Source organism: Glycine soja, unplaced genomic scaffold (assembly GCF_004193775.1).
Source record: "Glycine soja cultivar W05 unplaced genomic scaffold, ASM419377v2 tig00104526_1_pilon, whole genome shotgun sequence".
NCBI lineage: Eukaryota > Viridiplantae > Streptophyta > Magnoliopsida > Fabales > Fabaceae > Glycine > Glycine soja.
This window is the reverse complement of record NW_021144443.1, coordinates 10,253-22,832: the sequence shown is the minus strand read 5'-3', so window position 1 is coordinate 22,832 and position 12,580 is coordinate 10,253. Positions and strand designations below refer to the sequence as shown.

General features: G+C 39.0%; 1 non-coding gene across 1 annotated transcript; it reads right to left on the bottom strand.

The window, feature by feature from the left end:
• Nucleotides 1-6,310: 6,310 nt before the first annotated feature.
• LOC114404586 lies at nt 6,311-6,417 on the bottom strand. Its single transcript, XR_003665043.1, has one exon. It is a non-coding gene; the product is annotated as a small nucleolar RNA R71 (small nucleolar RNA).
• Nucleotides 6,418-12,580: the final 6,163 nt, after the last annotated feature.

Genomic DNA, 12,580 nt, shown 5'->3' with positions numbered 1-12,580 from the left:
ATGATCGGATCTCTTCTTTATTTATCTGCTAGTAGACCTGATATTATGTTTAGTGTATGCATGTGTGCTAGGTTTCAATCCAACCCCAAACAATCACATCTAAGTGCAGTAAAGAGAATCATGAGATATCTATTAGGAACAATCAATTTAGGATTATGGTATCCTAAGAATTCAACATGTAACTTAATAGGATATTCTGATTCTGATTTTGCCGGATCTAAAACTGATAGAAAAAGTACAAGTGGAACTTGTCAATTTATTGGATCGGCTCTTGTCTCATGGCATAGTAAGAAACAAAACAGTGTTGCTTTATCTACTGCTGAAGCGGAGTATATCTCTGCCGGTAGTTGTTGTGCACAAATTTTATGGATGAAGCAACAATTATCTGACTATGGCATCATTCTTGATCGCATACCTATTAAGTGTGATAATACTAGTGCCATAAATCTATCCAAAAACCCAGTTCAACATTCAAGAACTAAACACATAGAGATTAGACACCACTTTCTTAGAGATCATGTCTTAAAGGGAGATTGTGTATTAGAATTTGTTGATACTAAGAATCAACTTGCTGATATTTTCACTAAACCTCTCCCCAAGGAAGTGTTTTTCTCTATTAGAAGAGAATTAGGTCTCTTAGATGTAAGAGATTTAGAAAAATAGGAATTGATTGGTTGATTGATTGGTTGATTGATTGGTTGATTTACTTTTTACCTTTTGATTGTAGATTATTTTGGTTGATCTTGTTTGAATTCTTGTTTTTATGATAGAATTTATGATTTCTTGTGTATATAGTAATTGTATGATTGAATTTAGTGTATTAGTAGTGAAAATTAGACATATAAGGATGTATTTGAGCAGAAATATAGATATTCTCTTAGAAACTAGCCTAGGATAGGCTCTGGTAATCGATTACCAATCAGTGTAATCGATTACACATGAACAGGCAGCCTGTAATCGATTACAACATCCTGTAATCGATTACCAGAAGGCTTATTGGGCCTGTAATCGATTACCAATACCTGTAATCGATTACAATGCGTCATCTTCTATAAATACTCACGAAATCGGAGCTCGTGCGCAGCCAAAGCTTCCTCCACGTTTTCCTCCATACCTAGAACTTCAAACCTTCGATTCTCACTCGATTCTTCACCAAACCACGTCCCGTAAAGCCCAATCTTCCTCTTTTTCACTCCTCTTTCACTTCCACCGATCAAAATCCAGAAAAACTTCATCAAATGGCAGAGCCATCAAAGAAGAGAAAGGGATCATCCTCCACCGCTACCGCTGCTGCCCATCGCCGTCACGGCCCATCCGGAGCACCCACAGCACCTATTCCTCCTTCTTTGTCATCTCCAAGATCATCAACATTGTTTTCATCCGATGATCAACGTCTACGGTACCTTTCTCAGTTCTCTTCTAGAATAATCTTAGACCCTAAGTACCTAGACGTAGAGTTCTTTAATGATGAAACGTTTGATTGCTATCAAGTGTTTCAGAATTCTGGTCTTGTTGATTTCATGTCATTTAAATTGCCATATTATCCTGAACTTGTAAAGGTCTTCTACTGCAATTTGAAAATTCAGGATGGTATTATTATGTCTGAGGTGCATGGTACTTCTATGGTCATTGATCAGTCACTTTTCTTTTCTTTGACTCATTTACCCAGTCAAGGTGCACCTTTTGAGGGCACCATTGTTGATGACTGGAAATTCGATTATTCGAGTCATGATGCTCGTCGCATGGTCTGCAATGATCAAGCTGACATGACCGGTAGATTGTTGGCCGGGTCATTAACTTTTGATAATCGCATCATGCATTATATCATTGTTAGAATTTTGCTTCCTCGGTCTTCAAATTTAGCACAAGCCTCTGAGGAGGATTTGATTCTTATGTGGGCTTTTCTAACCGGTCGTCAGATCGACTGGGCCCATTTGGTTCGGTACCGAATGCATAAGGCATTACGGGCCAATGCACCTCTTCCTTATCCACATTTGATTACTCTGTTTTTGCGTCATTTTCAAATTCCGCTTGATGATGAACCCTTTGTTCAAGTCAAGCGTTCCTTTGCAATTGGTGCTGGAGCAGTGACCTCCTTTGGGTATCGTAAAGATCGGAATGGACAATGGCTGAAGAAGGATGCACTCCCTCCTCAAGATGAACGTACTCCTTCACCTCCTCCTCAACGTGAAGATTTCGCACTCATGAATGAAGTCCTCTCCGAATTACGGGGTCTTCGTTCGTATGTTGGTGACCGCTTTGACTCGTTAGATTCACGCTTTGCCGGTATGGACATTCGTCTTACACAGCTTGAAGAGGATGTCGGATACATTCGTCAGAGTTTCGATCTTCCACCACCTCCTCCGTCTTCTTAGATTTTAGATTCTGAATATTTATCTTTTATAAGCCGTGTATTTTGGCTTTTAGTTTCTTAGAATTTACATTATTATGCTAAGTACTTTGCTTATTTATCTTGTGGATTTTAAACTTCAGTCTTGGATGTTTTGTGGTTGTTGACATTTTCAGTTATTTGGATTCTAGTTTGATTATTTCTTGTTTGTGAGTTTGGCTTATTGTATTTAATACTCTGATGCTTATATCTTGCTACTCAATTGTTATAACTGTGTTGATTTCCGAGTTCTTTGGCTTTTTGATGTTGCCAAAGGGGGAGAAAAAGGTTGTAGCAAAAGCTTAAGAAAAAGCTTAACAAACTTAGAAATCAAGTGATCATGTATTCCGAAATATAGGGGGAGAAAACGGATGCACATTTTATCTATATACAATTGTTTGTTGCTTGCTTGAATCTTGATTTCAGGTATTGTATTGTCATCATCAAAAAGGGGGAGATTGTAGATGCAATTGGCTTTGATGTTTTGATGATGATCATGATGATGTGTTGCAATTGATGCAAATGGGCTTTTCAAGATTAAAATTCAAGACAATACTTCTAGATTACAAGGCACAACATCAAGATGATCACTAGAATATTAGGAAGGGAATTCCTAATTGAATTAGCAAAGGTTTGGCCAAGTGATTTAAAATAAAAAGTGTTTTTCAAAGGTTTTACTCTCTGGTAATCGATTACCAGAGGATGTAATCGATTACCAGTGGCCAAATACGTTTTATAACAGCTATAAAAATTTGAATTCGAAATTTTAGACTGTGTAATCGATTACACAATTTTGGTAATCGATTACCAGCAGTTAGTAAACGTTTTAATTCAAATTTTAAAAGCTGTAATCGATTACACAATTACTGTAATCGATTACCAGACAGGAATTTCAGAAAAATAATTTCAAGAGTCACAACTTTTCAAAGGCTTTACTCATGACCACCAATGGTCTATATATATGTGACTTAAACACGAAATTGCTCAGAGATTTTAAGAACAACAAAGTGTTTATCCTCTCAAAAAGCAATTTCATTTTATCCTCTTAAGAATTCCTTGGCCAATTCAATTGCAATTCATTAAGGAATTAATTGAGTGCTCAATCTGTAAAATCCATCTCTTTCTAGAGAGATTTGTTCCTCTTCTTCTTCTCATTCTCTAAGGGATTAAGAGACTGTGAGTCTCTTGTTGTAAAGAATCTCTAAACACAAAGGAAGGGTTGTCCTTGTGTGTTTAGAACTTGTAAAAGGAATTTACAAGTTAGTGGAACTCTCAAGCGGGTTGCTTGGGGACTGGACGTAGGCACAAGGGTGTGGCCGAACCAGTATAAAACTGAGTTTGCATTTTCTCTTCCCTTAATCTCCTTTATTTATTATTGCTTTATATTCATATTCAAGTTGCTTCATTTGAATTAATATTTAAGAAGATTGTCATTAAGGGAATTCATAACTTAAGTAAAAAGTAAGATAGATTTTTAATTAGGAGAAAAGTTTGGAATATCTTAATTCAACCCCCCCCTTCTTAAGATATCTGAGGCCACTTGTCTAACATAGGGTACCCTAGAAATATAGGATTTTTCAGCCCTTGTATTTTTGGGCACCTAGACTAGTTTTTGTATTAGGGGTAGTTTTGTAATTTCACATGCACTAAGTGGATATTTGATGTGTGTGGCTGGAAATAAATTTAATTGAATTGGTAGAAGCCCAATCCAATTAAATTTTAGAGGGGGAGGGGAGCATTTGCTTACTACACCCCATTGCCACATCATATAGTCACACTTTGTGCATGTCCTTCATGCTTTTCATGCCTCATGACACCTAAGCACACTTAGTGGAGAATCTTGGAATTGATCTTGGATTAGTGGGCTGAACCATAACTAAAATTCACTAATCATAATTAGTGAAATTTTGGCTCCAAAGTTTGGCTCCACAAATTCAATTTCAAATTCAAGTGAAATTTGAATTTCCCTCCAATTTTGTGTGACACTTAGGCTATAAATAGAGGTCATGTGTGTGTATTTTTTTCAACTTTGATCATTTGAGTATTAACTTCAGATTTCAGAGCTCCTTTTGAGCACAAAATTTCGTGCTCTTCTCTCCCTCTCCCTTCATTCATCTCCTTCTTCCTCCAAGCTCTTATCCATGGCCTCCTATGGTGGTGAGCTTCTTCTAGACTCATCTTCTCCTTGAAGTGGCGTCTCCTCTCTCTCTTCCTTCTCCATTCCGCTGCCATTTATCTTCCAAGAAGCAAAGGAATCCATTGATGAAGAAGATCTTAGGCCTACAAGCTCCAATGGAGCTTGCATCAAGTAGTTTCATATTCCAGTTTACTTGTTTTGCTCTTTAATCACAAAACAAACAAACCCCCCCAATCGTTACTGTTACTGCAAGTATATTATGAACATTTGGTTTGTCACTGCTCGTTGGGAAACGACCTAGGACCACTTCCTAGTTACTGAATTTTCATGTTTATTTGATTCGGGTACGGCCTCGATCAAATTTGGCGCCGTTGCCGGGGAGCAGTGTCCAAAGGTTCATAATAGCTAGCTAGTGTTGTGTGTTTTATGTTTAATTGCTAGTATTGTGTTAGTATGTGTGTTAATGTTGTTTAGTGTCCTGGTATTTTGTTTAATGTGTGTTCTGTTTCAGTTTTCCCATTAAGCATTTCCCCTGTTTCAGTCTTGGGTGTTTCGCTGTGAAGATTGTGCTTGCGGCAAAAACAGAGTAGTAGTAGAAATCAATTAGAGACGGATTTTAGCGACCACCCATGCTGAATTATTTGAGATTTTTTGTTTTAGTAGCTAGGGTTGTTATTTTTGGCTGAATTTTTTTGTGATAACTTCTTTTAATCCATATTGTGTGGGAAAATTAGCTAGAGCCTTTAGTTTGGTCAGATTTAAAAGTTCCAAAAAACTAGCAAATTTTGTGTTTGTCAAAACTTCAAACGGCCATAACTTTTGCTCCGGTTATCAGAATCGCAATTATTATATATGCATTTGGGGTAGAAAAAAATTTCCTATGCCATGGGAGCCTGCCATAGGCTGGCTGAGGTCTCCATCGTCCAAAAAAAGCGATTCTGTCAAAAGTTTTTTATTTTTCAAGTTTTATTCACTTATTTTTCTTAACCTACCATTTTTAGCTTTCATAGTTAGACTTTGAATTTTTGTCTGAAATTTTTTGTGCTATCTTCGCATCATTTTATAGGGTTGCTCACAAAATTTCAAGTCATTTGGATATCATTTGAGGGTAGCTGTAGTTCAAACCTACATCTTTATTTACATGACAAGGCAACTAGTTGTATGCATGCTGAATGTAGTGTATGACTAGAGGCAATCCATCTGACTTACAACCCTTTGATCCTGAGATAGATAGGACATTTCATAGATTAGTTAGGCATCATTTTATACCTTTTGATCATTCTGAGCATTCCATAACTGGTGAATCTGTGCATTCTGTTATTGGTGATTTTGAACATCCTGATCTTGAGCATTATAATTTTGAGCATTCTGATTCTGAGCATTCTGATTTTGCACATTCTGAGAACATGGCACAACCTCCACCTCGTGAGAGGACTCTAAGGGAAATGGCTGCACCTGATTTCACCTACGAAAGCTTGTGCATCCAATACCCTGATGAGGATGTCCCATATGTTCTTAAAACTGGACTGATTCATTTGCTTCCAAAGTTTCATGGCCTTGCAGGTGAAGACCCGCACAAACATTTGAAGGAATTTCATATTGTCTGCTCCACCATGAAACCCCCAGATGTCCAAGAGGATCACATATTTCTGAAGGCTTTTCCTCATTCATTAGAGGGAGTGGCAAAGGACTGGTTGTATTACCTTGCTCCAAGGTCCATCACGAGCTGGGATGACCTTAAGAGAGTATTCTTAGAAAAAATTTTCCCTGCTTCCAGGACCACAGCCATCAGGAAAGATATCTCAGGTATTAGACAACTCAGTGGAGAGAGCCTGTATGAGTACTGGGAGCGATTTAAGAAACTATGTGCCAGTTGCCCTCACCATCAGATTTCAGAACAGCTTCTTCTCCAATATTTTTATGAAGGACTCAGTAATATGGAGAGAAGTATGATAGATGCTGCCAGTGGTGGAGCCCTTGGAGACATGACTCCTGCTGAAGCCAGAAATTTAATTGAGAAGATGGCCTCCAACTCCCAGCAGTTTAGCGCCAGAAATGATGCCATAGTCATTAGAGGAGTGCATGAGGTAGCTACAAACCCATCTGCATCATCTGAAACTAAGAAGCTTGAAGGCAAACTGGATGCATTGGTTAACTTGGTAACCCAGCTGGCCTTGAATCAGAAATCTGTACCTGTCGCATTGGTTTGTGGTTTATGCTCCTCTACTGACCACCATACAGACCTTTGCCCTTCCATGCAGCAACCTGGAGCAATTGAGCAGCCTGAAGCTTATGCTGCAAATATTTACAATAGACCTCCTCAACCTCAGCAGCAAAATCAACCACAGTAGAGCAATTATGACCTTTCCAGCAACAGATACAACCCTGGATGAAGGAATCACCCTAACCTCAGATGGTCCAGCCCTCAGCAACAACAACAGCAGCCTGCTCCTTCCTTCCAAAATGCTGTTGGCCCAAGCAGACCATACATTCCTCCACCAATCCAACAACAACAACAACCCCAGAAACAGCCAACAGTTGAGGCCCCTCCACAACCTTCCCTCGAAGAACTTGTGAGGCAAATGACTATGCAGAACATGTAGTTTCAGCAAGAGACCAGAGCCTCCATTCAGAGCTTAACCAATCAGATGGGACAATTAGCTACCCAATTGAATCAACAACAGTCCCAGAATTTAGACAAGCTGCCTTCTCAAGCTGTCCAAAATCCCAAAAATGTCAGTGCCATTTCATTGAGGTCGGGAAAGCAGTGTCAAGGACCTCAACCCGTAGCACCTTCCTCATCTGCAAATGAACCTGCCAAACTTCACTCTATTCCAGAAAAAGGTGATGACAAAAATTTACCTAACAATTTCTGTGCAGGTGAATCTTCTTCCACAGGTAATTCTGATTTGCAGAAGCAGCACATTCCCCCTCTTCCATTCCCTCCAAGAGCAGTTTCCAACAAAAAAATGGAAGAGGCAGAGAAAGAGATCTTGGAAACGTTTAGAAAAGTAGAGGTAAACATACCTCTGTTGGATGCAATAAAGCAAATTCCAAGATATGCCAAATTCTTGAAGGAGCTGTGCACTAATAAGCGGAAGCTTAAAGGAAGTGAACGAATTAGCATGGGCAGAAATGTCTCCGCATTGATTGGTAAATCTGTTCCTCAAATTCCTAAAAAATGCAAAGATCCAGGTACATTCAGCATACCTTGTATTATAGGGAATAATAAGTTTGACAATGCCATGCTAGATTTAGGAGCCTCTGTTAGTGTTATGCCTCTGTCGATTTTTAATTCTCTATCTCTAGGTCCCTTGCAGTCAACTGATGTGGTAATTCATTTAGCTAATAGAAGTGTTGCCTATCCTGTTGGTTTCATAGAAGATGTCTTAGTTAGAGTTGGTGAACTGATTTTCCCTGTTGATTTTTATATCTTGAATATGGAAGATGGATTTTCTCAAGGATCAGTTCCCATCATTCTAGGCAGACCCTTTATGAAAACTGCTAGAACTAAGATAGATGTTTATGCAGGCACACTGTCCATGGAGTTTGGTGATATAACTGTTCATTTTAATATTCTGGATGCTATGAAATACCCATCTGAAGATCTTTCTGTATTTCGTGCTGAAATAATTGACCATGTTGTTGATGAATACATGACTGATCTTTATTCTAATCTGCATGCCTCTCACTCTTCATGCATTGAGTCTGAAATTGTACTTGATCATATGTCTGAATTTGATGCTGAGAGTGAATCTGAGAGTGATATTGATTGCATGCCTGGTGGTGGTGTTTTACCTCTTGAGATTGATTTTATAGAGTCAGATAGGACTAACCATGTTTCAGGAAGTACACATACCTCTGACTTTCTTTATGAGGTAAAGGCTGAGAAACCATCTCCTTCTACCACTGTCCAGCCGACCACACCAGAATTGAAGCCTCTGCCATCAAATTTAAAATACGCTTACTTGGATGATAGCAAGAGTTTTCCAGTGATTATATCTGCCTCCCTTGCTGATGAGCAAGAGGAGAAGTTGTTGTCAGTTCTCAAGAAGCATAAGAAGGCTATAGGTTGGACCCTGGCGGACATTCCTGGTATTAGCCCATCCACATGTATGCATCGAATAAATTTAGAAGATGGAGCTAAACCAGTAAGACAGCCACAGAGAAGACTCAACCCGGTGATTCTTGATGTAGTGAAGAAGGAGATAACCAAGCTTTTGTAAGCTGGAATCATTTATCCTATCTCCGACAGCCAATGGGTGAGTCCCGTCCAGGTAGTCCCGAAAAAGACTGGCCTCACAGTGATCAGAAATGAGAAGGAGGAGTTGATTCCTACTCGGGTGCAGAACAGTTGGAGAGTCTGCATTGACTATAGGAGGCTGAACCAGGTTACCAAAAAGGACCATTTTCCCCTGCCATTCATTGACCAGATGCTTGAACGCCTGGCAGGTAAATCCCACTACTGTTTCCTTGATGGTTTTTCTGGTTATATGCAAATTACTATTGCTCCTAAGGATCAGGAAAAGACCACATTCACCTGCCCCTTCGGCACTTTTGCTTATAGGAGGATGCCTTTCGGCCTGTGCAATGCCCCTGGTACCTTCCAGCGGTGCATGATTAGTATTTTCAGTGATTTTTTAGAAAATTGCATAGAGGTGTTTATGGATGATTTCACTGTATATGGATCCTCTTTTGATGGTTGTTTGAATAGTTTGGAAAAAGTTTTGAATAGATGCATTGAAACTAACCTTGTTCTAAATTTTGAAAAATGTCATTTTATGGTTTAGCAAGGTATAGTTTTAGGCCACATTATTTCCAATAAGGGTATTGAAGTTGATCCTGCAAAAATTTCTGTTATTTCACAATTGCCTTACCCCTCTTGTGTGCGAGAGGTGCGATCTTTTCTTGGTCATGCAGGATTCTACAGGCGCTTTATAAGGGATTTTAGCAAAGTAGCCCTTCCACTGTCCAACTTGTTGCAAAAGGAGGTGGAGTTTGACTTTAATGACAGATGCAAAGAGGCTTTTGATTGCCTCAAAAGAGCATTGACTACCACCCCCATCATCCAGGCACCCGATTGGACAGCCCCTTTTGAGCTTATGTGTGATGCATCAAATTATGCATTGGGGGCTGTCCTTGCTCAGTAAATTGATAAATTGCCCAGGGTGATATATTATGCTTCTAGGACTTTAGATGCTGCCCAAGCAAATTATACTACTACTGAGAAAGAGCTTCTAGCCATAGTTTTTGCTCTTGAAAAATTTCGATCTTATTTGCTTGGTACTCGCATTATTGTTTATACTGACCATGCAGCTCTAAAGTACTTGTTGAAGAAGGCTGATTCTAAGCCTAGGTTGATCCGATGGATGCTCTGGCTCCAAGAGTTTGACTTGGAGATCCGTGATAGGAGCGGAGCACAAAATCTAGTTGCTGATCATTTGAGTCGGATCGAACGTGTCTCTGATGCAGATTCACCTATTCGGGATGATTTCCCGAATGATCATTTGTATATATTGTATAGTATTTCTGACTCTCTTTCTACTCCCTGGTTTGCTAACATTGTCAATTATTTAGTTGCCTCTGTTTTTCCTCCCTTAGCATCTAAGGCCCAAAAAGATAAAATTAAAAGTGATGCTAAGCATTTTATTTGGGATGACCCCTACTTGTGGAAATTGTGTAGTGATCAGGTCATTAGACGGTGCATTCCAGATCATGAGACTGACTCAGTCCTGCAGTTCTGTCATTCTTCCGCACCGGGAGGTCATCTGGGTGTTCAAAGGACAGCTCGCAAAGTGCTTGATTGTGGTTTTTATTGGCCCACCATCTTTAAAGATGCGTGGAAGATCTGCAGCACTTGTGAGCAGTGTCAGAGAGCAGGAAATACACTTACATGGCGACAACAAATGCCTCAGCAACCTATGCTATTCTGTGAGGTGTTTGATGTCTGGGGTATAGATTTCATGGGTCCTTTTCCTGTCTCTTTTGGTTATGTTTACATTCTCCTTGCAGTTGATTATGTTTCAAAATGGGTGGAAGCCAAGCCGACTAGAACTAATGATGCTAAAGTTGTCGCAGACTTTGTCAGGTCTAATCTGTTTTGCAGGTTTGGAGTACCTAAAGCAATTGTTAGTGATCAAGGAACCCATTTTTGCAACAGGACAATGCATGCCCTGCTTAAAAAGTACGGGGTGGTACACAGGGTATCCACACCATACCACCCCCAGACTAATGGACAGGCAGAAATTTCTAACAGGGAAATCAAGAGAATTCTAGAGAAGATTGTGCAGCCAAGCAGGAAAGATTGGAGTACCAGGCTTGATGATGCTCTCTGGGCACATCAGACTGCCTACAAAGCACCCATAGGAATGTCTCCTTATCGGGTTGTCTTTGGAAAGGCATGTCATCTTCCAGTGGAAATTGAGCACAAAGCATACTGGGCAATGAAGACTTGCAACTTCTCTATGGATCAAGCTGGCGAGGAAAGGAAGTTGCAACTGAGTGAGTTAGATGAAATCCGCCTAAAAGCCTACGAGAATGCCAAGCTCTACAAAGAAAAGACCAAGAAGTTCCATGATAGCATGATAGTTAAAAAAGACTTCGTGGTTGGGCAAAAAGTGTTATTGTATAATTCTAGGCTTGGACTCATGAGTGGTAAGTTGAGGTCTAAGTGGATTGGTCCTTTTGTTGTTACTAATGTTTTTCCTTATGGTACAGTTGAGATCAAAAGCGACTCCACAAACAAGAGCTTCAAGGTCAACGGACATCGACTTAAGCCATTCCTCACGAACCCTTCTTTAGTGGACGTAGTGGTGGAAGAGACTTCCTTACTCCACCCTACTCTTCCTCCACCATGACTTAGGGAGTTTTTCTTTTCCTATCTCCTTCTTTGCTTTTATTACACTTGTCCGATTCTCTTTGATGATTTAATTGTTTTTAATCTTTTAATTGTGCTACATTGAGGACAATGTGTTGTTTAAGTATGGGGAGGGAGTGTTCTTTGGTTTTGCTAGTTTTGTTGGTTTTGTTAATTTGTTAGTTGTGTTAATTTGTTAATGTTGTTAGTTTCGTCGGATTTTCAGTTTAATATTTTGGGTCAATTTCGTGTGCACGTACGACTTTGCATGTTTTTCTTTGAATTATAGGATATGTTCAAGAAATGGGTAATTGTTTTGAAAATAAAAGTTCTTGACATTTTGTGAGTTGAAATCCTTGATTCTTCTCTACATGTCATGATAGTTTTGAAAGCTCAATTTGAAAGTGATGATTTTACCTTTGTGAGAATTTGAGCCATCCATCATTATAATCATTTGGTGTGTTTTGCCCCATTGATTGCTTGGACAATAGCCTTGGCTTGATTCTTGTTGATGCGTCCTAATTCACATGCATATTTGGAAATGATTAAGGCAATTTTGTTCTTATAAGCTTCTAGCCAAATGGACTTACCTTGAATTAATTCCTTTGATAGCCCTTTTGAGCCTTGTTCCCTTTCCTTGTTTTGAAGCTCACTACAAGCCTTAAGTGAAAAACCATGATATTACCATATCCTTAAGGAATTTTGGAGCTTTGGAATTGTTTTGGGAATAAGTGTGGGGGGTTTTTGTTTCATTGGACAACTTGTTTTGTTGGCTATGCTTCATGATGTATTTTGGGCCATACTTGATGTACATTGTATATTGGTTAAATGTTGGACATGCTGAATGAAATGTTGTTTCTCAAAGGCTAAAGAGTAAAAAAAAAAAAAAAAAAAATTCGATAAAAGAAAAAGAAAAGCAATAAAGTTGAGTGAATAAGATCTTAAATGGCACAAGAATGATGAAACTCTTGGTTCTACTCTTCATGTTTAAATTTTATCTTTACTTCTTTTTATTTTCTTATTTTTTTTCTTAATATGCACTTATTCCCCTTTGCTCCTCTATTCCTTTGGGATTTAGCCACTTATTCCATATTTCTCCATACCTTGTCCTTGGCCCCATTACAACCTTAAAAGACCTTTTGATCCTCATGTGCTTGTGTTTATGGGTTGATTGTCAATTTTAGAATCTTGCCAAGTT